We start from the raw sequence: 20,472 nt of genomic DNA on the forward strand, positions 1-20,472 counted from the left end.
CTCACTTAATTTAAATTCGAATTATTAACTAGCACTCTCGGCTACGGCCAAATCACGCTGAAAACACCGGTTCTCGTCCGATCACCGAAGTTAAGCAGCGTCTAGCGCAGTTGGGAGCACTGCGAGCCGTTGGCTTTTTCCTTTTTGTTTCCTCTTCTAAATTCCACCAGATATGAAAAAACCAAACATATCTACTTTTAGTTATTGTTTTATAAATATGAAGGTTAATTAAATTCGAATTAATAACTAGCACTCTCGGCAACGGCCATATCACGCTGAAAACACCGGTTCTCGTCCGATTACCGAAGTTAAGCAGCGTCGAGCGCAGTCAGTACTTGGGAACACAGCGTGCCGTTGGCTTTTTCACTTTTATTTCCTCTTTTAAATTCCACTAGATATGAAAAAAGCAAACATATCTTCTTTTTGATATTGTTTTATAGAGATGAAAATTAATTAAATTCAAAATATTAACAAGCACTCTCGGCAACGGCCATATCACGCTGAATACACCGGTTCTCGTCCGATCACCGAAGTTAAGCAGCGTCGAGCGCAGTCAGTACTTGGGAACACAGCGTGCCGTTGGCTTTTTCACTATTATTTCCTCTTTTAAATTCCACTAGATATGAAAAAAGCAAACATATCTTCTCTTTGATATTGTTTTATAGAGATGAAAGTTAATTAAATTCAAATTATTAACTAGCACTCTCGGCAACGGCCATATCACGCTGAAAACACCGGTTCTCGTCCGATTACCGAAGTTAAGCAGCGTCGAGCGCAGTCAGTACTTGGAAACTCTGCGTGCCGTTGGCTTTTTCACTTTTGTTTCCTCTTTTAAATTCCACCAGATATGAAAAAACCAAACATATCTTCTTTTTGTTATTGTTTTATAAAGATGAAGGTTAATTAAATTCAAATTATTAAATAGCACTCTCGGCAACGGCCATATCACGCTGAAAACACCGGTTCACGTCCGATCACCGAAGTTAAGCAGCGTCGAGCGCAGTCAGTACTTGGGAGGGAGACCACTTAGGAACACTGCGTGCCGTTGGCCTTTAATTTTTTTTTCCTCTTTTAAATTCCAATAGATATGAAAAAAAGCAAACATATTTTCTTTTTGTTATTGTTTTAAAAAAATGAAGGTTAATTTGTCTCACTTAATTTAAATTCGAATTATTATCTAGCACTCTCGGCAACGGCCATATCACGCTGAAAACACCGGTTCTCGTCCGATCACCGAAGTTAAGCAGCGTCGAGCGCAGTCAGTACTTGGGAACACAGCGTGCCGTTGGCTTTTTCACTTTTATTTCCTCTTTTAAATTCCACTATATATGAAAAAAGCAAACATATCTTCTTTTTGATATTGTTTTATAGAGATGAAAGTTAATTAAATTCAAATTATTAACTAGCACTCTCGGCAACGGCCATATCACGCTGAATACAACGGTTCTCGTCCGATCACCGAAGTTAAGCAGCGTCGAGCGCAGTCAGTACTTGGGAACACTGCGTGCCGTTGGCTTTTTCAATTTTTTTTCCTCTTTTAAATTCCAATAGATATGAAAAAAGCAAACTTATTTTCTTTTAGTTATTGTTTTAAAAGATGAAGGTTAATTTGTCTCACTTAATTTAAATTCGAATTATTATCTAGCACTCTCGGCAACGGCCATATCACGCTGAAAACACCGGTTCTCGTCCGATCACCGAAGTTAAGCAGCGTCGAGCGCAGTCAGTACTTGGAAACTCTGCGTGCCGTTGGCTTTTTCAGTTTTGTTTCCTCTTTTAAATTCCACCAGATATGAAAAAAGCAAACTTATTTTCTTTTTGTTATTGTTTTAAAAAGATGAAGGTTAATTTGTCTCACTTAATTTAAATTCGAATTATTATCTAGCACTCTCGGCAACGGCCATATCACGCTGAAAACACCGGTTCTCGTCCGATTACCGAAGTTAAGCAGCGTCGAGCGCAGTCAGTACTTGGGAACACAGCGTGCCGTTGGCTTTTTCACTTTTATTTCCTCTTTTAAATTCCACTAGATATGAAAAAAGCAAACATATCTTCTTTTTGATATTGTTTTATAGAGATGAAAGTTAATTAAATTCAAATTATTAACAAGCACTCTCGGCAACGGCCATATCACGCTGAATACACCGGTTCTCGTCCGATCACCGAAGTTAAGCAGCGTCGAGCGCAGTCAGTACTTGGGAACACAGCGTGCCGTTGGCTTTTTCACTATTATTTCCTCTTTTAAATTCCACTAGATATGAAAAAAGCAAACATATCTTCTTTTTGATATTGTTTTATAGAGATGAAAGTTAATTAAATTCAAATTATTAACTAGCACTCTCGGCAACGGCCATATCACGCTGAAAACACCGGTTCTCGTCCGATTACCGAAGTTAAGCAGCGTCGAGCGCAGTCAGTACTTGGAAACTCTGCGTGCCGTTGGCTTTTTCACTTTTGTTTCCTCTTTTAAATTCCACCAGATATGAAAAAACCAAACATATCTTCTTTTTGTTATTGTTTTATAAAGATGAAGGTTAATTAAATTCAAATTATTAAATAGCACTCTCGGCAACGGCCATATCACGCTGAAAACACCGGTTCACGTCCGATCACCGAAGTTAAGCAGCGTCGAGCGCAGTCAGTACTTGGGAGGGAGACCACTTAGGAACACTGCGTGCCGTTGGCCTTTAATTTTTTTCCTCTTTTAAATTCCAATAGATATGAAAAAAGCAAACATATTTTCTTTTTGTTATTGTTTTAAAAAGATGAAGGTTAATTTGTCTCACTTAATTTAAATTCGAATTATTATCTAGCACTCTCGGCAACGGCCATATCACGCTGAAAACACAGGTTCTCGTCCGATCACCGAAGTTAAGCAGCGTCGAGCGCAGTCAGTACTTGGAAACTCTGCGTGCCCTTGGCTTTTTCACTTTTGTTTCCTCTTTTAAATTCCACCAGATATGAAAAAAGCAAACTTATTTTCTTTTTGTTATTGTTTTAAAAAGATGAAGGTTAATTTGTCTCACTTAATTTAAATTCGAATTATTATCTAGCACTCTCGGCAACGGCCATATCACGCTGAAAACACCGGTTCTCGTCCGATCACCGAAGTTAAGCAGCGTCGAGCGCAGTCAGTACTTGGGAACACAGCGTGCCGTTGGCTTTTTCACTTTTATTTCCTCTTTTAAATTCCACTATATATGAAAAAAGCAAACATATCTTCTTTTTGATATTGTTTTATAGAGATGAAAGTTAATTAAATTCAAATTATTAACTAGCACTCTCGGCAACGGCCATATCACGCTGAATACAACGGTTCTCGTCCGATCACCGAAGTTAAGCAGCGTCGAGCGCAGTCAGTACTTGGGAACACAGCGTGCCGTTGGCTTTTTCCTTTTTGTTTCCTCTTTTAAATTCCACCAGATATGAAAAAAGCAAACATATCTTCTTTTTGTTATTGTTTTATAAAGATGAAGGTTAATTAAATTCAAATTATTAAAAAGCACTCTCGGCAACGGCCATATCACACTGAAAACACCGGTTCTCGTCCGATCACCGAAGTTAAGCAGCGTCGAGCGCAGTCAGTACTCGGGAGAGAGACCACATAGGAACACTGCGTGCCGTTGGCTTTTTCAATTTTTTTTCCTCTTTTAAATTCCAATAGATATGAAAAAAGCAAACTTATTTTCTTTTAGTTATTGTTTTAAAAGATGAAGGTTAATTTGTCTCACTTAATTTAAATTCGAATTATTATCTAGCACTCTCGGCAACGGCCATATCACGCTGAAAACACCGGTTCTCGTCCGATCACCGAAGTTAAGCAGCGTCGAGCGCAGTCAGTACTTGGAAACTCTGCGTGCCGTTGGCTTTTTCAGTTTTGTTTCCTCTTTTAAATTCCACCAGATATGAAAAAAGCAAACTTATTTTCTTTTTGTTATTGTTTTAAAAAGATGAAGGTTAATTTGTCTCACTTAATTTAAATTCGAATTATTATCTAGCACTCTCGGCAACGGCCATATCACGCTGAAAACACCGGTTCTCGTCCGATTACCGAAGTTAAGCAGCGTCGAGCGCAGTCAGTACTTGGGAACACAGCGTGCCGTTGGCTTTTTCACTTTTATTTCCTCTTTTAAATTCCACTAGATATGAAAAAAGCAAACATATCTTCTTTTTGTTATTGTTTTATAAAGATGAAGGTTAATTAAATTCAAATTATTAAATAGCACTCTCGGCAACGGCCATATCACACTGAAAACACCGGTTCTCGTCCGATCACCGAAGTTAAGCAGCGTCGAGCGCAGTCAGTACTCGGGAGGGAGACCACATAGGAACACTGCGTGCCGTTGGCTTTTTCAATTTTTTTTCCTCTTTTAAATTCCAATAGATATAAAAAAAGCAAACTTTTTTTCTTTTTGTTATTGTTTTAAAAAGATGAAGGTTAATTTGTCTCACTTAATTTAAATTCGAATTATTATCTAGCACTCTCGGCAACGGCCATATCACGCTGAAAACACCGGTTCTCGTCCGATCACCGAAGTTAAGCAGCGTCGAGCGCAGTCAGTACTTGGAAACTCTGCGTGCCGTTGGCTTTTTCACTTTTGTTTCCTCTTTTAAATTCCACCAGATTTGAAAAAAGCAAACTTATTTTCTTTTTGTTATTGTTTTAAAAAGATGAAGGTTAATTTGTCTCACTTAATTTAAATTCGAATTATTATCTAGCACTCTCGGCAACGGCCATATCACGCTGAAAACACCGGTTCTCGTCCGATTACCGAAGTTAAGCAGCGTCTAGCGCAGTCAGTACTTGAGAACACAGCGTGCCGTTGGCTTTTTCACTTTTATTTCCTCTTTTAAATTCCACTAGATATGAAAAACGCAAACATATCTTCTTTTTGATATTGTTTTATAGAGATGAAAGTTAATTAAATTCAAATTATTAACTAGCACTCTCGGCAACGGCCATATCACGCTAAATACACCGGTTCTCGTCCGATCACCGAAGTTAACCAGCGTCGAGCGCAGTCAGTACTTGGGAGGGAGACCACTTAGGAACACTGCGTGCCGTTGGCCTTTAATTTTTTTCCTCTTTAAATTCCAATAGATATGAAAAAAGCAAAGATATTTTCTTTTTGTTATTGTTTTATAAATATGAAGGTTAATTAAATTCGAATTATTAACTAGCACTCTCGGCAACGGCCATATCACGCTGAAAACACCAGTTCTCGTCCGATTACTGAAGTTAAGCAGCGTCGAGCGCAGTCAGTACTTGGGAACACAGCGTGCCGTTGGCTTTTTCACTTTTATTTCCTCTTTTAAATTCCACTAGATATGAAAAAAGCAAACATATCTTCTTTTTGATATTGTTTTATAGAGATGAAAGTTAATTAAATTCAAATTATTAACTAGCACTCTCGGCAACGGCCATATCACGCTGAATACAACGGTTCTCGTCCGATCACCGAAGTTAAGCAGCGTCGAGCGCAGTCAGTACTTGGGAACACAGCGTGCCGTTGGCTTTTTCCTTTTTGTTTCCTCTTTTAAATTCCACCAGATATGAAAAAAGCAAACATATCTTCTTTTTGTTATTGTTTTATAAAGATGAAGGTTAATTAAATTCAAATTATTAAATAGCACTCTCGGCAACGGCCATATCACACTGAAAACACCGGTTCTCGTCCGATCACCGAAGTTAAGCAGCGTCGAGCGCAGTCAGTACTCGGGAGGGAGACCACATAGGAACACTGCGTGCCGTTGGCTTTTTCAATTTTTTTTCCTCTTTTATATTCCAATAGATATGAAAAAAGCAAACTTATTTTCTTTTAGTTATTGTTTTAAAAGATGAAGGTTAATTTGTCTCACTTAATTTAAATTCGAATTATTGTCTAGCACTCTCGGCAACGGCCATATCACGCTGAAAACACCGGTTCTCGTCCGATCACCGAAGTTAAGCAGCGTCGAGCGCAGTCAGTACCTGGAAACTCTGCGTGCCGTTGGCTTTTTCACTTTTGTTTCCTCTTTTAAATTCCACCAGATATGAAAAAAGCAAACATATCTTATTTTTGTTATTGTTTTATAAAGATGAAGGTTAATTAAATTCAAATTATTAAATAGCACTCTCGGCAACGGCCATATCACGCTGAAAACACCGGTTCACGTCCGATCACCGAAGTTAAGCAGCGTCGAGCGCAGTCAGTACTTGGGAGGGAGACCACTTAGGAACACTGCGTGCCGTTGGCGTTTTAACATTTTTTCCTCTTTTAAATTCCAATAGATATGAAAAAAGCAAACATATTTTCTTTTTGTTATTGTTTTAAAAAGATGAAGGTTAATTTGTCTCACTTAATTTAAATTCGAATTATTATCTAGCACTCTCGGCAACGGCCATATCACGCTGAAAACACCGGTTCTCGTCCGATCACCGAAGTTAAGCAGCGTCGAGCGCAGTCAGTACTTGGAAACTCTGCGTGCCATTGGCTTTTTCACTTTTGTTTCCTCTTTTAAATTCCACCAGATATGAAAAAAGCAAACTTATTTTCTTTTTGTTATTGTTTTAAAAAGTTGAAGGTTAATTTGTCTCACTTAATTTAAATTCGAATTATTATCTAGCACTCTCGGCAACGGCCATATCACGCTGAAAACACCGGTTCTCGTCCGATCACCGAAGTTAAGCAGCGTCGAGCGCAGTCAGTACTTGGAAACTCTGCGTACCGTTGGCTTTTTCACTTTTGTTTCCTCTTTTAAATTCCACCAGATATGAAAAAACCAAACTAATCTTCTTTTTGTTATTGTTTTATAAAGATGAAGGTTAATTAAATTCAAATTATTAAATAGCACTCTCGGCAACGGCCATATCACGCTAAATACACCGGTTCTCGTCCGATCACCGAAGTTAACCAGCGTCGAGCGCAGTCAGTACTTGGGAGGGAGACCACTTAGGAACACTGCGTGCCGTTGGCCTTTAATTTTTTTTCCTCTTTAAATTCCAACAGATTTGAAAAAAGCAAACATATTTTCTTTTTGTTATTGTTTTATAAATATGAAGGTTAATTAAATTCGAATTATTAACTAGCACTCTCGGCAACGGCCATATCACGCTGAAAACACCGGTTCTCGTCCGATTACCGAAGTTAAGCAGCGTCGAGCGCAGTCAGTACTTGGGAACACAGCGTGCCGTTGGCTTTTTCACTTTTATTTCCTCTTTTAAATTCCACTAGATATGAAAAAAGCAAACATATCTTCTTTTTGATATTGTTTTATAGAGATGAATGTTAATTAAATTCAAATTATTAACTAGCACTCTCGGCAACGGCCATATCACGCTGAAAACACCGGTTCTCGTCCGATTACCGAAGTTAAGCAGCGTCGAGCGCAGTCAGTACCTGGGAACACAGCGTGCCGTTGGCTTTTTCACTTTTATTTCCTCTTTTAAATTCCACTAGATATGAAAAAAGCAAACATATCTTCTTTTTGATATTGTTTTATAGAGATGAAAGTTAATTAAATTCAAATTATTTAAGGCTCGTTTACATGTGCGCGACAAATGGAAAAAGTCGAAGCGTAAAGCTGAGAGATGAGGCGTATTGGGGTTTGCGTTCCCTAGGCGTACCGTTTACAAACAAGCGAGAACTTTTCAAGTCGCGCTTATTGCTCATAGATGAAGCGGGTTTTCCGGAAAAGCTCCGATCTGCCGTGGTAGATTTTTCAGCTCATGTTTGCTTGTCGCAAAGAGTCACGTGATTTTCCAAGCCAATAATACCGAAGGACCGAATATCGTTTGATATTTTTGCGTTTGTTTCTCTCGCGAAATAGGCCTTGGCACCACCATTGAGAATATCTTTAACAGAAAGAAAAGAACAAGATAAAATTTTTGAAATACGTGTAATCACATTGCCTCATCCTTTCAAGCTAGACAATTCAATCAAAATTATTCTCAAGCTCAAGTAGAGAAAATATACGTATCTTGACAAATTATATCAAATAACGTTCCAAAGTGCGAAAATAGCCTAATTTGTTTCTCTTTCTTCACATAGGATGTACCCATCAACGACGTTTCATTCATATATAGTTTTACAGACTTCGCAGTATCTTCGTTGGATAAAAACATGAAAGCTTTGGCCATATTCTTAGATTTGGCCAAGGCTTTTGATACAATTTCTCACGCACTTCTTTTACTGAAACTTGAAAAATATGGCATTATAGGTAAACCTCTAGATTTATTTCAAAGCTATCTGAAAAATAGGGATCAAATTGTTCGAATTGGAAACCATTATAGTCACCCTATGAATATAACTTATGGAGTACCTCAAAGCACAATTTTAGGACCAATATTATTCCTGATATATATAAATGAATTTTGTAACTCTGAAATATCTGACCTACTAGTATCCTTTGCTGATGATACAGTCCTATTATTTGCAAGTGAAACTTGGGAAGGCGCTTACTCTAAAGCAAATGAAGCACTATATAAAGCAAAAATTATTCTTGATAATAATTTACTTAGTTTAAATATATCAAAAACGAAACATGTTGCTTTCTCTATATGACAAATACCTGAACCGATTAAAAAGAATAAACTGAAATTAACAATCCATAAATGTAATGGTAAAAGCTGTTCGGATAGTTGCAAAACAATAGAAAGAGTAGATTCTATAAAATACCTTGGTCTGTTCGTAGACTCCCATCTTAAATGGGATATTCACATAAAATATTTAACAAAAAATCTTCGATACATATCGTATACATTAACAACGTTGTGCAAATTCTTACAAAGAAAACTTCTTCGTGCGGTATATTTCGCCTTAGTCCAATCTATAGTAAATTATGGAATAATTGCTTGGGGAAACGCAAATAAATCGACATTACGCCCTTTAATTGTATTATTAAATAAGATAATACGTATATGCATACATAGACCATATGACTATGCAACTGAGCTTCTTTACAAAGAGTTTAACGTAATGTCAATCTCACAAATGTACGCGTTTCAAGTGTTATTAGACGGGTTTAAGAAATGCTTTAAAGACCAAAAAATAACTCATGATAGAAATACTAGATCGGTCATATGGAAACATTTAGCTATACCAAAAACATACACAGCACTGGCTCAAAGTCACGCGTCATTTACTTCCATAAAATTGTATAACAAATTAGACTATAACATAAGAAAAATAAGTAATTATAATCTATTTAAAAATCAAATAAGAAAATGGATACATAAAAATGTTTAGATTACTATATTAATTAACAAATACTAAAATCCCTTATTTTCTACTAAATATAAGCGGTTGCCCGTACGCGGCATAAATAAATAAAAATTATATATGAACAGTCACCCACATACAAGACTTCTTAGGTGGGTGACTTAAATTCTCCCTTGAAACAAAATATTTAACTATTTGATATAATACTGTACTTTGGGACAAACAAATAAAAAAATAAATAAATTAATTAAAAAAAAAAATAAATTAATTTTCTGGTTGTATTTGTTATAAATGTCGAATGTTTTTCAAAAGCAATAGTTTCTTTTTAAGCAGAAGCAAACTAACGACAGTCGACGCCATTTTAGTTGTTTACTTCTGACTGAAAAGCAACTCTGCAGTATCGGCTCATACTACCGCCCAGCTCGTATATAAACGAAGAAGCGGGTGGAGCAGCGGGAACAAACGCTTTTGGCAGACGCGATTTATTTAGGCGCGAGAAAAAGATTCGACTTTCAACTTCTACTCTCCGCTTTAAGCTTCATTCTCGCGCACATGTAAACGAGCCTTAACTAGCACTCTCGGCAACGGCCATATCACGCTGAATACAACGGTTCTCGTCCGATCACCGAAGTTAAGCAGCGTCGAGCGCAGTCAGTACTTGGGAACACAGCGTGCCGTTGGCTTTTTCCTTTTTGTTTCCTCTTTTAAATTCCACCAGATATGAAAAAAGCAAACATATCTTCTTTTTGTTATTGTTTTATAAAGATGAAGGTTAATTAAATTCAAATTATTAAATAGCACTCTCGGCAACGGCCATATCACACTGAAAACACCGGTTCTCGTCCGATCACCGAAGTTAAGCAGCGTCGAGCGCAGTCAGTACTCGGGAGGGAGACCACATAGGAACACTGCGTGCCGTTGGCTTTTTCACCTTTTTTTTCCTCTTTTAAATTCCAATAGATATGAAAAAAGCAAACTTATTTTCCTTTAGTTATTGTTTTAAAAGATGAAGGTTAATTTGTCTCACTTAATTTAAATTCGAATTATTATCTAGCACTCTCGGCAACGGCCATATCACGCTGAAAACACCGGTTCTCGTCCGATCACCGAAGTTAAGCAGCGTCGAGCGCAGTCAGTACTTGGAAACTCTGCGTGCCGTTGGCTTTTTCACTTTTGTTTCCTCTTTTAAATTCCACCAGATTTGAAAAAAGCAAACTTATTTTCTTTTTGTTATTGTTTTAAAAAGATGAAGGTTAATTTGTCTCACTTAATTTAAATTCGAATTATTATCTAGCACTCTCGGCAACGGCCATATCACGCTGAAAACACCGGTTCTCGTCCGATTACCGAAGTTAAGCAGCGTCTAGCGCAGTCAGTACTTGAGAACACAGCGTGCCGTTGGCTTTTTCACTTTTATTTCCTCTTTTAAATTCCACTAGATATGAAAAACGCAAACATATCTTCTTTTTGATATTGTTTTATAGAGATGAAAGTTAATTAAATTCAAATTATTAACTAGCACTCTCGGCAACGGCCATATCACGCTAAATACACCGGTTCTCGTCCGATCACCGAAGTTAACCAGCGTCGAGCGCAGTCAGTACTTGGGAGGGAGACCACTTAGGAACACTGCGTGCCGTTGGCCTTTAATTTTTTTCCTCTTTAAATTCCAATAGATATGAAAAAAGCAAACATATTTTCTTTTTGTTATTGTTTTATAAATATGAAGGTTAATTAAATTCGAATTATTAACAAGCACTCTCGGCAACGGCCATATCACGCTGAAAACACCGGTTCTCGTCCGATTACCGAAGTTAAGCAGCGTCGAGCGCAGTCAGTACTTGGGAACACAGCGTGCCGTTGGCTTTTTCACTTTTATTTCCTCTTTTAAATTCCACTAGATATGAAAAAAGCAAACATATCTTCTTTTTGATATTGTTTTATAGAGATGAAAGTTAATTAAATTCAAATTATTAACTAGCACTCTCGGCAACGGCCATATCACGCTGAATACAACGGTTCTCGTCCGATCACCGAAGTTAAGCAGCGTCGAGCGCAGTCAGTACTTGGGAACACAGCGTGCCGTTGGCTTTTTCCTTTTTGTTTCCTCTTTTAAATTCCACCAGATATGAAAAAAGCAAACATATCTTCTTTTTGTTATTGTTTTATAAAGATGAAGGTTAATTAAATTCAAATTATTAAATAGCACTCTCGGCAACGGCCATATCACACTGAAAACACCGGTTCTCGTCCGATCACCGAAGTTAAGCAGCGTCGAGCGCAGTCAGTACTCGGGAGGGAGACCACATAGGAACACTGCGTGCCGTTGGCTTTTTCAATTTTTTTCCTCTTTTATATTCCAATAGATATGAAAAAAGCAAACTTATTTTCTTTTAGTTATTGTTTTAAAAGATGAAGGTTAATTTGTCTCACTTAATTTAAATTCGAATTATTGTCTAGCACTCTCGGCAACGGCCATATCACGCTGAAAACACCGGTTCTCGTCCGATCACCGAAGTTAAGCAGCGTCGAGCGCAGTCAGTACCTGGAAACTCTGCGTGCCGTTGGCTTTTTCACTTTTGTTTCCTCTTTTAAATTCCACCAGATATGAAAAAAGCAAACATATCTTATTTTTGTTATTGTTTTATAAAGATGAAGGTTAATTAAATTCAAATTATTAAATAGCACTCTCGGCAACGGCCATATCACGCTTAAAACACCGGTTCACGTCCGATCACCGAAGTTAAGCAGCGTCGAGCGCAGTCAGTACTTGGGAGGGAGACCACTTAGGAACACTGCGTGCCGTTGGCGTTTTCACATTTTTTCCTCTTTTAAATTCCAATAGATATGAAAAAAGCAAACATATTTTCTTTTTGTTATTGTTTTAAAAAGATGAAGGTTAATTTGTCTCACGTAATTTAAATTCGAATTATTATCTAGCACTCTCGGCAACGGCCATATCACGCTGAAAACACCGGTTCTCGTCCGATCACCGAAGTTAAGCAGCGTCGAGCGCAGTCAGTACTTGGAAACTCTGCGTGCCATTGGCTTTTTCACTTTTGTTTCCTCTTTTAAATTCCACCAGATATGAAAAAAGCAAACTTATTTTCTTTTTGTTATTGTTTTAAAAAGTTGAAGGTTAATTTGTCTCACTTAATTTAAATTCGAATTATTATCTAGCACTCTCGGCAACGGCCATATCACGCTGAAAACACCGGTTCTCGTCCGATCACCGAAGTTAAGCAGCGTCGAGCGCAGTCAGTACTTGGAAACTCTGCGTGCCGTTGGCTTTTTCACTTTTGTTTCCTCTTTTAAATTCCACCAGATATGAAAAAACCAAACTAATCTTCTTTTTGTTATTGTTTTATAAAGATGAAGGTTAATTAAATTCAAATTATTAAATAGCACTCTCGGCAACGGCCATATCACGCTAAATACACCGGTTCTCGTCCGATCACCGAAGTTAACCAGCGTCGAGCGCAGTCAGTACTTGGGAGGGAGACCACTTAGGAACACTGCGTGCCGTTGGCCTTTAATTTTTTTCCTCTTTAAATTCCAATAGATTTGAAAAAAGCAAACATATTTTCTTTTTGTTATTGTTTTATAAATATGAAGGTTAATTAAATTCGAATTATTAACTAGCACTCTCGGCAACGGCCATATCACGCTGAAAACACCGGTTCTCGTCCGATTACCGAAGTTAAGCAGCGTCGAGCGCAGTCAGTACTTGGGAACACAGCGTGCCGTTGGCTTTTTCACTTTTATTTCCTCTTTTAAATTCCACTAGATATGAAAAAAGCAAACATATCTTCTTTTTGATATTGTTTTATAGAGATGAAAGTTAATTAAATTCAAATTATTAACTAGCACTCTCGGCAACGGCCATATCACGCTGAATACAACGGTTCTCGTACGATCACCGAAGTTAAGCAGCGTCGAGCGCAGTCAGTACTTGGGAACACAGCGTGCCGTTGGCTTTTTCCTTTTTGTTTCCTCTTTTAAATTCCACCAGATATGAAAAAAGCAAACATATCTTCTTTTTGTTATTGTTTTATAAAGATGAAGGTTAATTAAATTCAAATTATTAAATAGCACTCTCGGCAACGGCCATATCACACTGAAAACACCGGTTCTCGTCCGATCACCGAAGTTAAGCAGCGTCGAGCGCAGTCAGTACTCGGGAGGGAGACCACATAGGAACACTGCGTGCCGTTGGCTTTTTCAATTTTTTTTCCTCTTTTATATTCCAATAGATATGAAAAAAGCAAACTTATTTTCTTTTAGTTATTGTTTTAAAAGATGAAGGTTAATTTGTCTCACTTAATTTAAATTCGAATTATTGTCTAGCACTCTCGGCAACGGCCATATCACGCTGAAAACACCGGTTCTCGTCCGATCACCGAAGTTAAGCAGCGTCGAGCGCAGTCAGTACCTGGAAACTCTGCGTGCCGTTGGCTTTTTCACTTTTGTTTCCTCTTTTAAATTCCACCAGATATGAAAAAAGCAAACATATCTTATTTTTGTTATTGTTTTATAAAGATGAAGGTTAATTAAATTCAAATTATTAAATAGCACTCTCGGCAACGGCCATATCACGCTGAAAACACCGGTTCACGTCCGATCACCGAAGTTAAGCAGCGTCGAGCGCAGTCAGTACTTGGGAGGGAGACCACTTAGGAACACTGCGTGCCGTTGGCGTTTTCACATTTTTTCCTCTTTTAAATTCCAATAGATATGAAAAAAGCAAACATATTTTCTTTTTGTTATTGTTTTAAAAAGATGAAGGTTAATTTGTCTCACTTAATTTAAATTCGAATTATTATCTAGCACTCTCGGCAACGGCCATATCACGCTGAAAACACCGGTTCTCGTCCGATCACCGAAGTTAAGCAGCGTCGAGCGCAGTCAGTACTTGGAAACTCTGCGTGCCATTGGCTTTTTCACTTTTGTTTCCTCTTTTAAATTCCACCAGATATGAAAAAAGCAAACTTATTTTCTTTTTGTTATTGTTTTAAAAAGTTGAAGGTTAATTTGTCTCACTTAATTTAAATTCGAATTATTATCTAGCACTCTCGGCAACGGCCATATCACGCTGAAAACACCGGTTCTCGTCCAATCACCGAAGTTAAGCAGCGTCGAGCGCAGTCAGTACTTGGAAACTCTGCGTGCCGTTGGCTTTTTCACTTTTGTTTCCTCCACCAGATATGAAAAAACCAAACTAATCTTCTTTTTGTTATTGTTTTATAAAGATGAAGGTTAATTAAATTCAAATTATTAAATAGCACTCTCGGCAACGGCCATATCACGCTGAAAACACCGGTTCTCGTCCGATCACCGAAGTTAAGCAGCGTCGAGCGCAGTCAGTACTTGGAAACTCTGCGTGCCGTTGGCTTTTTCACTTTTGTTTCCTCTTTTAAATTCCACCAGATATGAAAAAACCAAACATATCTTCTTTTTGTTATTGTTTTATAAAGATGAAGGTTAATTTGTCTCACTTAATTTAAATTCGAATTATTATCTAGCACTCTCGGCAACGGCCATATCACGCTGAAAACACCGGTTCTCGTCCGATCACCGAAGTTAAGCAGCGTCGAGCGCAGTCAGTACTTGGAAACTCTGCGTGCCGTTGGCTTTTTCACTTTTGTTTCCTCTTTTAAATTCCACCAGATATGAAAAAACCAAACATATCTTCTTTTTGTTATTGTTTTATAAAGATGAAGGTTAATTAAATTCAAATTATTAAATAGCACTCTCGGCAACGGCCATATCACGCTGAAAACACCGGTTCACATCCGATCACCGAAGTTAAGCAGCGTCGAGCGCAGTCAGTACTTGGGAGGGAGACCACTTAGGAACACTGCGTGCCGTTGGCTTTTTCACATTTTTTTCCTCTTTTAAATTCCAATAGATATGAAAAAAGCAAACATATTTTCTTTTTGTTATTGTTTTTAAAAGATGAAGGTTAATTTGTCTCACTTAATTTAAATTCGAATTATTAACTAGCACTCTCGTCTACGGCCAAATCACGCTGAAAACACCGGTTCTCGTCCGATCACCGAAGTTAAGCAGCGTCTAGCGCAGTTGGGAGCACTGCGAGCCGTTGGCTTTTTCCTTTTTGTTTCCTCTTCTAAATTCCACCAGATATGAAAAAACCAAACATATGTACTTTTTGTTATTGTTTTATAAATATGAAAATTAATTAAATTCAAATTATTAACTAGCACTCTCGGCAACGGCCATATCACGCTGAAAACACCGGTTCTCGTCCGATTACCGAAGTTAAGCAGCGTCGAGCGCAGTCAGTACTTGGGAACACAGCGTGCCGTTGGCTTTTTCACTTTTTTTTCCTCTTTGAAATTCCACTAGATATGAAAAAAGCAAACATATCTTCTTTTTGATATTGTTTTATAGAGATGAAAGTTAATTAAATTCAAATTATTAACTAGCACTCTCGGCAACGGCCATATCACGCTGAATACACCGGTTCTCGTCCGATCACCGAAGTTTAGCAGCGTCGAGCGCAGACAGTACTTGGAAACTCTGCGTGCCGTTGGCTTTTTCACTTTTGTTTCCTCTTTTAAATTCCACTAGATATGAAAAAACCAAACATATCTTCTTTTTGTTATTGTTTTATAAAGATGAAGGTTAATTAACTTCAAATTATTAAATACCACTCTCGGCAACGGCCATATCACGCTGAAAACACCGGTTCACGTCCGATCACCGAAGTTAAGCAGCGTCGAGCGCAGTCAGTACTTGGGAGGGAGACCACTTAGGAACACTGCGTGCCGTTGGCTTTTTCACATTTTTTTCCTCTTTTAAATTCCAATAGATATGAAAAAAGCAAACATATTTTCTTTTTGTTATTGTTTTAAAAAGATGAAGGTTAATTTGTCTCACTTAATTTAAATTCGAATTATTAACTAGCACTCTCGGCTACGGCCATATCACGCTGAAAACACCGGTTCTCGTCCGATCACCGAAGTTAAGCAGCGTCTAGCGCAGTTGGGAGCACTGCGAGCCGTTGGCTTTTTCCTTTTTGTTTCCTCTTCTAAATTCCACCAGATATGAAAAAACCAAACATATGTAATTTTGTTATTGTTTTATAAATATGAAAGTTAATTAAATTCAAATTATTAACTAGCACTCTCGGCAACGGCCATATCACGCTGAAAACACTGGTTCTCGTCCGATTACCGAAGTTAAGCAGCGTCGAGCGCAGTCAGTACTTGGGAACACAGCGTGCCGTTGGCTTTTTCACTTTTATTTCCTCTTTTAAATTCCACTAGATATGAAAAAAGCAAACATATCTTCTTTTTGATATTGTTTTATAGAGATGAAAGTTAATTAAATTCATATTATTAACTAGCACTCTCGGCAACGGCCATATCACGCTGAATACACCGGTTCTCGTCCGATCACCGAAGTTAAGCAGCGTCGAGCGCAGTCAGTACTTGGGAGGGAGACCACTTAGGAACACTGCGTGCCGTTGGCCTTTAATTTTTTTTCCTCTTTTAAATTCCAATAGATATGAAAAAAGCAAACATATTTTCTTTTTGTTATTGTTTTAAAAAAATGAAGGTTAATTTGTCTCACTTAATTTAAATTCGAATTATTAACTAGCACTCTCGGCTACGGCCATATCACGCTGAAAACACCGGTTCTCGTCCGATCACCGAAGTTAAGCAGCGTCGAGCGCAGTCAGTACCTGGAAACTCTGCGTGCCGTTGGCTTTTTCACTTTTGTTTCCTCTTTTAAATTCCACCAGATATGAAAAAAGCAAACATATCTTATTTTTGCTATTGTTTTATAAAGATGAAGATTAATTAAATTCAAATTATTAAATAGCGCTGTCGGCAACGGCCATATCACGCTGAAAACACCGGTTCACGTCCGATCACCAAAGTTAAGCAGCGTCGAGCGCAGTCAGTACTTGGGAGGGAGACCACTTAGGAACACTGCGTGCCGTTGGCTTTTTCACTTTTTTTTCCTCTTTTAAATTCCAATAGATATGAAAAAAGCAAACATATCTTCTTTTTGTTATTGTTTTATAAAGATGAAGATTAATTAAATTCAAATTATTAAATAGCACTCTCGGCAACGGCCATATCACTCTGAAAACACCGGTTCACGTCCGATCACCGAAGTTAAGCAGCGTCGAGCGCAGTCAGTACTTGGGAGGGAGACCGCTTAGGAACACTTCGTGCCGTTGGCTTTTTCACTTTTATTTCCTCTTTTAAATTCCACCAGATATGAAAAAAGCAAACATATCTTCTTTTTTATATTGTTTTATAAAGATGAAAGTTAATTAAATTCAAATTATTATCTAGAACTCTCGGCAACGGCTATATCACGCTGAAAACACCGGTTCTCGTCCGATCTCCGAAGTTAAGCAGCGTCGAGCGCAGTCAGTACTTGGAAACTCTGCGTGCCGTTGGCTTTTTCACTTTTGTTTCCTCTTTTAAATTCCACCAGATATGAAAAAAGCAAACATATCTTCTTTTTGTTATTGTTTTATAAAGATGAAGATTAATTAAATTCAAATTATTAAATAGCACTCTCGGCAACGGCCATATCACGCTGAAAACGCCGGTTCTCGTCCGATCACCGAAGTTAAGCAGCGTCGAGCGCAGTCAGTACTTGGAAACTCTGCGTGCCGTTGGCTTTTTCACTATTATTTCCTCTTTTAAATTCCACCAGATATGAAAAAAGCAAACTTATTTTCTTTTTGTTATTGTTTTAAACAGATGAAGGTTAATTTGTCTCACTTAATTTAAATTCGAATTATCATCTAGCACTCTCGGCAACGGCCATATCACGCTGAAAACACCGGTTCTCGTCCGATCACCGAAGTTAAGCAGCGTCGAGCGTAGTCAGTACTTGGAAACTCAAATTCAAATTCAAATTCAAAAAATGTTTATTTTTTACTTTTCATTACATATACAGTTTGCTACGGGGCTAAGTCACATTGTGACTTGTAAGCCCCGTGCCTATCTGCTTTATTTAATACAACAATTTAATTTAATCAAATAAAAAATAGATTTAACAATGGTGTATTATAATAATTAGTGTTAAAGATTCATGAAAAAAGAATTAATGAATACTACTTAAAATTGAACAGTGGCATGGTATAATATAAAAAATTTAACAATTGGTTATACCAAAGGTGGCTTTATAAAAACAAATTAAATATAAAAGTAAAGGTTTTATTATTTTTTTCTAGTATTAGTGATTTTATAGTCTTTTTAAATCTAGTTAAAGTCGGTTTTGCTTGAATTTCAGGTGATATTGTGTAAATTATTTTATTCCCGTATAAAATATAGACGTGAATTTTTTTGAAGTGTTACATTTAGGTAAATCTAATAGCTCTAGTGATCTAGTATGTCTATTTTTCTGCTTCATTTTTAGTAGGCTATTTTCCCGCCTAATGTTTGTGTATATGAAACATAAGCTATTATACTGTATACTCTCTTGTATGTTTAAAATTTTTGCCCTAGTAAAGTACTCTTGGGAATGGTCTCTAAATGATAAATTATATATTGATCTAATTGCCCATTTTTTTAGGATATGTATCCTATTTTTATTAGCTTTTGTTGTGTTGCCCCAGAATTGTATGGTATCGTTCCTTTCAACCGAATTCCCAATGGACCGAAATCCCATTCGACCGAATATCCCGCAATGATTTTAGATTTCCCGCCCAATGGCTATATTCCCGATGGACCGAAATCCCAATCGTCCGAATATGCTCCTAAAAAATACATGAATATAACTTGAAACACTGCAGACGTCAGCGATTCGGTGGTGTAGTGGATACGAAGTTGGACTGCGAAGCGATAGGTTGTTGGTTCGAATCTCCGAAAGGTATGTTAATAATATTAAAAGTAAATGTTTCGTGATGCTAATTAAAACGCTCACTTTCATTCCTTTCAAGGCAAGAGATATATAGAATTAATAAACAAATTGTGCTTAAAATGAAGTGCAGTCTTAATGGTAGTTCCATCAATGTCTTTAAATTTTAAATTAAAATTTTAATATTTTGGTTTCGGGTGGGTTAGGTTAGGTTAGGTTAGGTTAGCTTAGGTTAGGCTAGGTTAGGTTAGGTTAGCTTAGGTTAGGTTAGGTTAGGTTAGCTTAGCTTAGGTTAGCTTAGGTTAGGTTAGGTTAGGTTAGGTTAGGTTAGGTTAGCTTAGCTTAGGTTAGGTTAGGTTAGGTTAGGTTAGCTTACGTTAGGTTAGGTTAGGTTAGGTTAGCTTAGGTTAGCTTAGGTTTGGTTCCAATAAAACGTTGACACCTTTTCCAAAATATGCTCCTTTTAATTAGCTACCACCTTTTGCAAAATATTCTCCCATTAAATAGCTACCACCTTTTCCAAAACATTCTCTTATTAATTAGCTGCCACCTTTTCCAAAAGATTTTCCTATTAAATAGCTCCCACCTTTTTCAAAATATTCTCCTATTAATTAGCTACCACCTTTTCCAAAACATTCTCCTATTAATTAGCTGTAACCTTTTCCAAAATATTCTCCTACTAATTAGCTGCCACATTTTCCAAAATATTCTCCTTTTAATTAGCTACCACCTTTTCTAAAATATTCTCCTATTAATTATCTGCCACCTTTTCCAAAAGATTTTCCTATTAATTAGCTGCCACCTTTTCCAAAATATTCTCCTATTAATTAGCTGCCACCTTTTCCAAAATATTCTCCTATTAATTAGCTGCCACCTTTTCCAAAATATTCTCCAATTAATTATCTGACATCTTTTCCAAAATATTTCTATTATTGCTAATAAATTGTTTTAATACTCATATAAATAATCTTTTTACCTCCAAACAAGGTTGGGTTGGGTTAGGTTAGGTTAGGTTAGGTTACGTTTGGTTAGGTTAGGTTAGGTTAGGTTAGGTTAGGCTAGGGTAGGTGAGGTGAGGAGTGCAGTAATACATTTTCAACTCACATTTATTTTAACAATAATAAGTTTTGAAATTAAAAATATATTTAATGCAAAACCACACAGTATGTCTTCTTCCAGTTCAATAGAATTTTGGTCCAATGGGACTATAATAAAATCGCACCTTTGGCTACGTTCGATCGAATGGGACCCCAAAAAAAAACCCCTTCTGTCGAATGGGAATTCGGTTCAATGGGACCAAAGCGAATTGTATTCCATAGGAGAGCACCGAATTAAATAATGCGTGGTATATTTCAATTAGAATATTTCTGGGTACCATTTTTCTACAATGGTAAAGTAATCCATTCACTCGGGCTAATTTTGA

The 20,472-nt window shown here is 37.2% G+C and overlaps 14 non-coding genes and 45 pseudogenes across 14 annotated transcripts; all 59 read left to right on the forward strand.

Annotated features, from left to right (window-relative positions):
* Positions 1-257: 257 nt before the first annotated feature.
* Positions 258-360, forward strand: LOC149602142 (5S ribosomal RNA; annotated as a pseudogene).
* A 122-nt stretch (positions 361-482) lies between these two features.
* Positions 483-585, forward strand: LOC149602143 (5S ribosomal RNA; annotated as a pseudogene).
* A 122-nt stretch (positions 586-707) lies between these two features.
* LOC149602144 (5S ribosomal RNA) lies at positions 708-810 on the forward strand (annotated as a pseudogene).
* A 122-nt stretch (positions 811-932) lies between these two features.
* Positions 933-1,051, forward strand: LOC149602145 (5S ribosomal RNA). The gene has a single exon (XR_016379083.1). It is a non-coding gene; the product is annotated as a 5S ribosomal RNA (ribosomal RNA).
* Positions 1,052-1,188: 137 nt separating this feature from the next.
* LOC149602146 (5S ribosomal RNA) lies at positions 1,189-1,291 on the forward strand (annotated as a pseudogene).
* Positions 1,292-1,413: 122 nt separating this feature from the next.
* Positions 1,414-1,516, forward strand: LOC149602147 (5S ribosomal RNA; annotated as a pseudogene).
* A 136-nt stretch (positions 1,517-1,652) lies between these two features.
* On the forward strand, positions 1,653-1,755 carry LOC149602148 (5S ribosomal RNA; annotated as a pseudogene).
* A 137-nt stretch (positions 1,756-1,892) lies between these two features.
* LOC149602149 (5S ribosomal RNA) lies at positions 1,893-1,995 on the forward strand (annotated as a pseudogene).
* A 122-nt stretch (positions 1,996-2,117) lies between these two features.
* Positions 2,118-2,220, forward strand: LOC149602150 (5S ribosomal RNA; annotated as a pseudogene).
* Positions 2,221-2,342: 122 nt separating this feature from the next.
* LOC149602151 (5S ribosomal RNA) lies at positions 2,343-2,445 on the forward strand (annotated as a pseudogene).
* A 122-nt stretch (positions 2,446-2,567) lies between these two features.
* Positions 2,568-2,686, forward strand: LOC149602152 (5S ribosomal RNA). The gene has a single exon (XR_016379084.1). It is a non-coding gene; the product is annotated as a 5S ribosomal RNA (ribosomal RNA).
* A 374-nt stretch (positions 2,687-3,060) lies between these two features.
* LOC149602153 (5S ribosomal RNA) lies at positions 3,061-3,163 on the forward strand (annotated as a pseudogene).
* Positions 3,164-3,285: 122 nt separating this feature from the next.
* LOC149602154 (5S ribosomal RNA) lies at positions 3,286-3,388 on the forward strand (annotated as a pseudogene).
* A 122-nt stretch (positions 3,389-3,510) lies between these two features.
* On the forward strand, positions 3,511-3,629 carry LOC149602155 (5S ribosomal RNA; annotated as a pseudogene).
* A 136-nt stretch (positions 3,630-3,765) lies between these two features.
* Positions 3,766-3,868, forward strand: LOC149602156 (5S ribosomal RNA; annotated as a pseudogene).
* Positions 3,869-4,005: 137 nt separating this feature from the next.
* Positions 4,006-4,108, forward strand: LOC149602157 (5S ribosomal RNA; annotated as a pseudogene).
* A 122-nt stretch (positions 4,109-4,230) lies between these two features.
* Positions 4,231-4,349, forward strand: LOC149602158 (5S ribosomal RNA). Its single transcript, XR_016378432.1, has one exon. It is a non-coding gene; the product is annotated as a 5S ribosomal RNA (ribosomal RNA).
* A 137-nt stretch (positions 4,350-4,486) lies between these two features.
* Positions 4,487-4,589, forward strand: LOC149602159 (5S ribosomal RNA; annotated as a pseudogene).
* Positions 4,590-4,951: 362 nt separating this feature from the next.
* LOC149602160 (5S ribosomal RNA) lies at positions 4,952-5,070 on the forward strand (annotated as a pseudogene).
* A 118-nt stretch (positions 5,071-5,188) lies between these two features.
* On the forward strand, positions 5,189-5,291 carry LOC149602161 (5S ribosomal RNA; annotated as a pseudogene).
* Positions 5,292-5,413: 122 nt separating this feature from the next.
* LOC149602162 (5S ribosomal RNA) lies at positions 5,414-5,516 on the forward strand (annotated as a pseudogene).
* A 122-nt stretch (positions 5,517-5,638) lies between these two features.
* Positions 5,639-5,757, forward strand: LOC149602163 (5S ribosomal RNA). Its single transcript, XR_016378433.1, has one exon. It is a non-coding gene; the product is annotated as a 5S ribosomal RNA (ribosomal RNA).
* A 136-nt stretch (positions 5,758-5,893) lies between these two features.
* Positions 5,894-5,996, forward strand: LOC149602164 (5S ribosomal RNA; annotated as a pseudogene).
* Positions 5,997-6,118: 122 nt separating this feature from the next.
* Positions 6,119-6,237, forward strand: LOC149602165 (5S ribosomal RNA). The gene has a single exon (XR_016379185.1). It is a non-coding gene; the product is annotated as a 5S ribosomal RNA (ribosomal RNA).
* Positions 6,238-6,373: 136 nt separating this feature from the next.
* Positions 6,374-6,476, forward strand: LOC149602166 (5S ribosomal RNA; annotated as a pseudogene).
* Positions 6,477-6,613: 137 nt separating this feature from the next.
* On the forward strand, positions 6,614-6,716 carry LOC149602167 (5S ribosomal RNA; annotated as a pseudogene).
* Positions 6,717-6,838: 122 nt separating this feature from the next.
* Positions 6,839-6,957, forward strand: LOC149602168 (5S ribosomal RNA; annotated as a pseudogene).
* A 119-nt stretch (positions 6,958-7,076) lies between these two features.
* LOC149602169 (5S ribosomal RNA) lies at positions 7,077-7,179 on the forward strand (annotated as a pseudogene).
* Positions 7,180-7,301: 122 nt separating this feature from the next.
* Positions 7,302-7,404, forward strand: LOC149602170 (5S ribosomal RNA; annotated as a pseudogene).
* A 2,376-nt stretch (positions 7,405-9,780) lies between these two features.
* On the forward strand, positions 9,781-9,883 carry LOC149602171 (5S ribosomal RNA; annotated as a pseudogene).
* A 122-nt stretch (positions 9,884-10,005) lies between these two features.
* On the forward strand, positions 10,006-10,124 carry LOC149602172 (5S ribosomal RNA). Its single transcript, XR_016378434.1, has one exon. It is a non-coding gene; the product is annotated as a 5S ribosomal RNA (ribosomal RNA).
* Positions 10,125-10,261: 137 nt separating this feature from the next.
* Positions 10,262-10,364, forward strand: LOC149602173 (5S ribosomal RNA; annotated as a pseudogene).
* Positions 10,365-10,726: 362 nt separating this feature from the next.
* On the forward strand, positions 10,727-10,845 carry LOC149602174 (5S ribosomal RNA; annotated as a pseudogene).
* Positions 10,846-10,963: 118 nt separating this feature from the next.
* LOC149602175 (5S ribosomal RNA) lies at positions 10,964-11,066 on the forward strand (annotated as a pseudogene).
* A 122-nt stretch (positions 11,067-11,188) lies between these two features.
* Positions 11,189-11,291, forward strand: LOC149602176 (5S ribosomal RNA; annotated as a pseudogene).
* A 122-nt stretch (positions 11,292-11,413) lies between these two features.
* LOC149602177 (5S ribosomal RNA) lies at positions 11,414-11,532 on the forward strand. Its single transcript, XR_016378435.1, has one exon. It is a non-coding gene; the product is annotated as a 5S ribosomal RNA (ribosomal RNA).
* Positions 11,533-11,667: 135 nt separating this feature from the next.
* LOC149602178 (5S ribosomal RNA) lies at positions 11,668-11,770 on the forward strand (annotated as a pseudogene).
* Positions 11,771-11,892: 122 nt separating this feature from the next.
* LOC149602179 (5S ribosomal RNA) lies at positions 11,893-12,011 on the forward strand (annotated as a pseudogene).
* Positions 12,012-12,147: 136 nt separating this feature from the next.
* On the forward strand, positions 12,148-12,250 carry LOC149602180 (5S ribosomal RNA; annotated as a pseudogene).
* A 137-nt stretch (positions 12,251-12,387) lies between these two features.
* LOC149602181 (5S ribosomal RNA) lies at positions 12,388-12,490 on the forward strand (annotated as a pseudogene).
* Positions 12,491-12,612: 122 nt separating this feature from the next.
* On the forward strand, positions 12,613-12,731 carry LOC149602182 (5S ribosomal RNA; annotated as a pseudogene).
* A 118-nt stretch (positions 12,732-12,849) lies between these two features.
* LOC149602183 (5S ribosomal RNA) lies at positions 12,850-12,952 on the forward strand (annotated as a pseudogene).
* A 347-nt stretch (positions 12,953-13,299) lies between these two features.
* Positions 13,300-13,418, forward strand: LOC149602184 (5S ribosomal RNA). The gene has a single exon (XR_016378436.1). It is a non-coding gene; the product is annotated as a 5S ribosomal RNA (ribosomal RNA).
* Positions 13,419-13,554: 136 nt separating this feature from the next.
* LOC149602185 (5S ribosomal RNA) lies at positions 13,555-13,657 on the forward strand (annotated as a pseudogene).
* Positions 13,658-13,779: 122 nt separating this feature from the next.
* On the forward strand, positions 13,780-13,898 carry LOC149602186 (5S ribosomal RNA). The gene has a single exon (XR_016379186.1). It is a non-coding gene; the product is annotated as a 5S ribosomal RNA (ribosomal RNA).
* A 136-nt stretch (positions 13,899-14,034) lies between these two features.
* On the forward strand, positions 14,035-14,137 carry LOC149602187 (5S ribosomal RNA; annotated as a pseudogene).
* Positions 14,138-14,274: 137 nt separating this feature from the next.
* Positions 14,275-14,377, forward strand: LOC149602188 (5S ribosomal RNA; annotated as a pseudogene).
* A 112-nt stretch (positions 14,378-14,489) lies between these two features.
* LOC149602189 (5S ribosomal RNA) lies at positions 14,490-14,592 on the forward strand (annotated as a pseudogene).
* Positions 14,593-14,729: 137 nt separating this feature from the next.
* On the forward strand, positions 14,730-14,832 carry LOC149602190 (5S ribosomal RNA; annotated as a pseudogene).
* Positions 14,833-14,954: 122 nt separating this feature from the next.
* Positions 14,955-15,073, forward strand: LOC149602191 (5S ribosomal RNA). The gene has a single exon (XR_016379009.1). It is a non-coding gene; the product is annotated as a 5S ribosomal RNA (ribosomal RNA).
* Positions 15,074-15,428: 355 nt separating this feature from the next.
* LOC149602192 (5S ribosomal RNA) lies at positions 15,429-15,531 on the forward strand (annotated as a pseudogene).
* A 122-nt stretch (positions 15,532-15,653) lies between these two features.
* On the forward strand, positions 15,654-15,756 carry LOC149602193 (5S ribosomal RNA; annotated as a pseudogene).
* A 122-nt stretch (positions 15,757-15,878) lies between these two features.
* LOC149602194 (5S ribosomal RNA) lies at positions 15,879-15,997 on the forward strand. The gene has a single exon (XR_016379095.1). It is a non-coding gene; the product is annotated as a 5S ribosomal RNA (ribosomal RNA).
* A 579-nt stretch (positions 15,998-16,576) lies between these two features.
* On the forward strand, positions 16,577-16,695 carry LOC149602195 (5S ribosomal RNA). Its single transcript, XR_016379037.1, has one exon. It is a non-coding gene; the product is annotated as a 5S ribosomal RNA (ribosomal RNA).
* A 135-nt stretch (positions 16,696-16,830) lies between these two features.
* LOC149602196 (5S ribosomal RNA) lies at positions 16,831-16,933 on the forward strand (annotated as a pseudogene).
* A 122-nt stretch (positions 16,934-17,055) lies between these two features.
* On the forward strand, positions 17,056-17,174 carry LOC149602197 (5S ribosomal RNA). Its single transcript, XR_016378731.1, has one exon. It is a non-coding gene; the product is annotated as a 5S ribosomal RNA (ribosomal RNA).
* Positions 17,175-17,296: 122 nt separating this feature from the next.
* On the forward strand, positions 17,297-17,415 carry LOC149602198 (5S ribosomal RNA). Its single transcript, XR_016378572.1, has one exon. It is a non-coding gene; the product is annotated as a 5S ribosomal RNA (ribosomal RNA).
* A 122-nt stretch (positions 17,416-17,537) lies between these two features.
* Positions 17,538-17,640, forward strand: LOC149602199 (5S ribosomal RNA; annotated as a pseudogene).
* Positions 17,641-17,762: 122 nt separating this feature from the next.
* On the forward strand, positions 17,763-17,865 carry LOC149602200 (5S ribosomal RNA; annotated as a pseudogene).
* Positions 17,866-20,472: the final 2,607 nt, after the last annotated feature.

Source organism: Phalangium opilio, unplaced genomic scaffold, assembly GCF_054372755.1.
Source record: "Phalangium opilio isolate 3A_F unplaced genomic scaffold, DU_Popi_V2 ptg000360l_1, whole genome shotgun sequence".
Lineage (NCBI taxonomy): Eukaryota > Metazoa > Arthropoda > Arachnida > Opiliones > Phalangiidae > Phalangium > Phalangium opilio.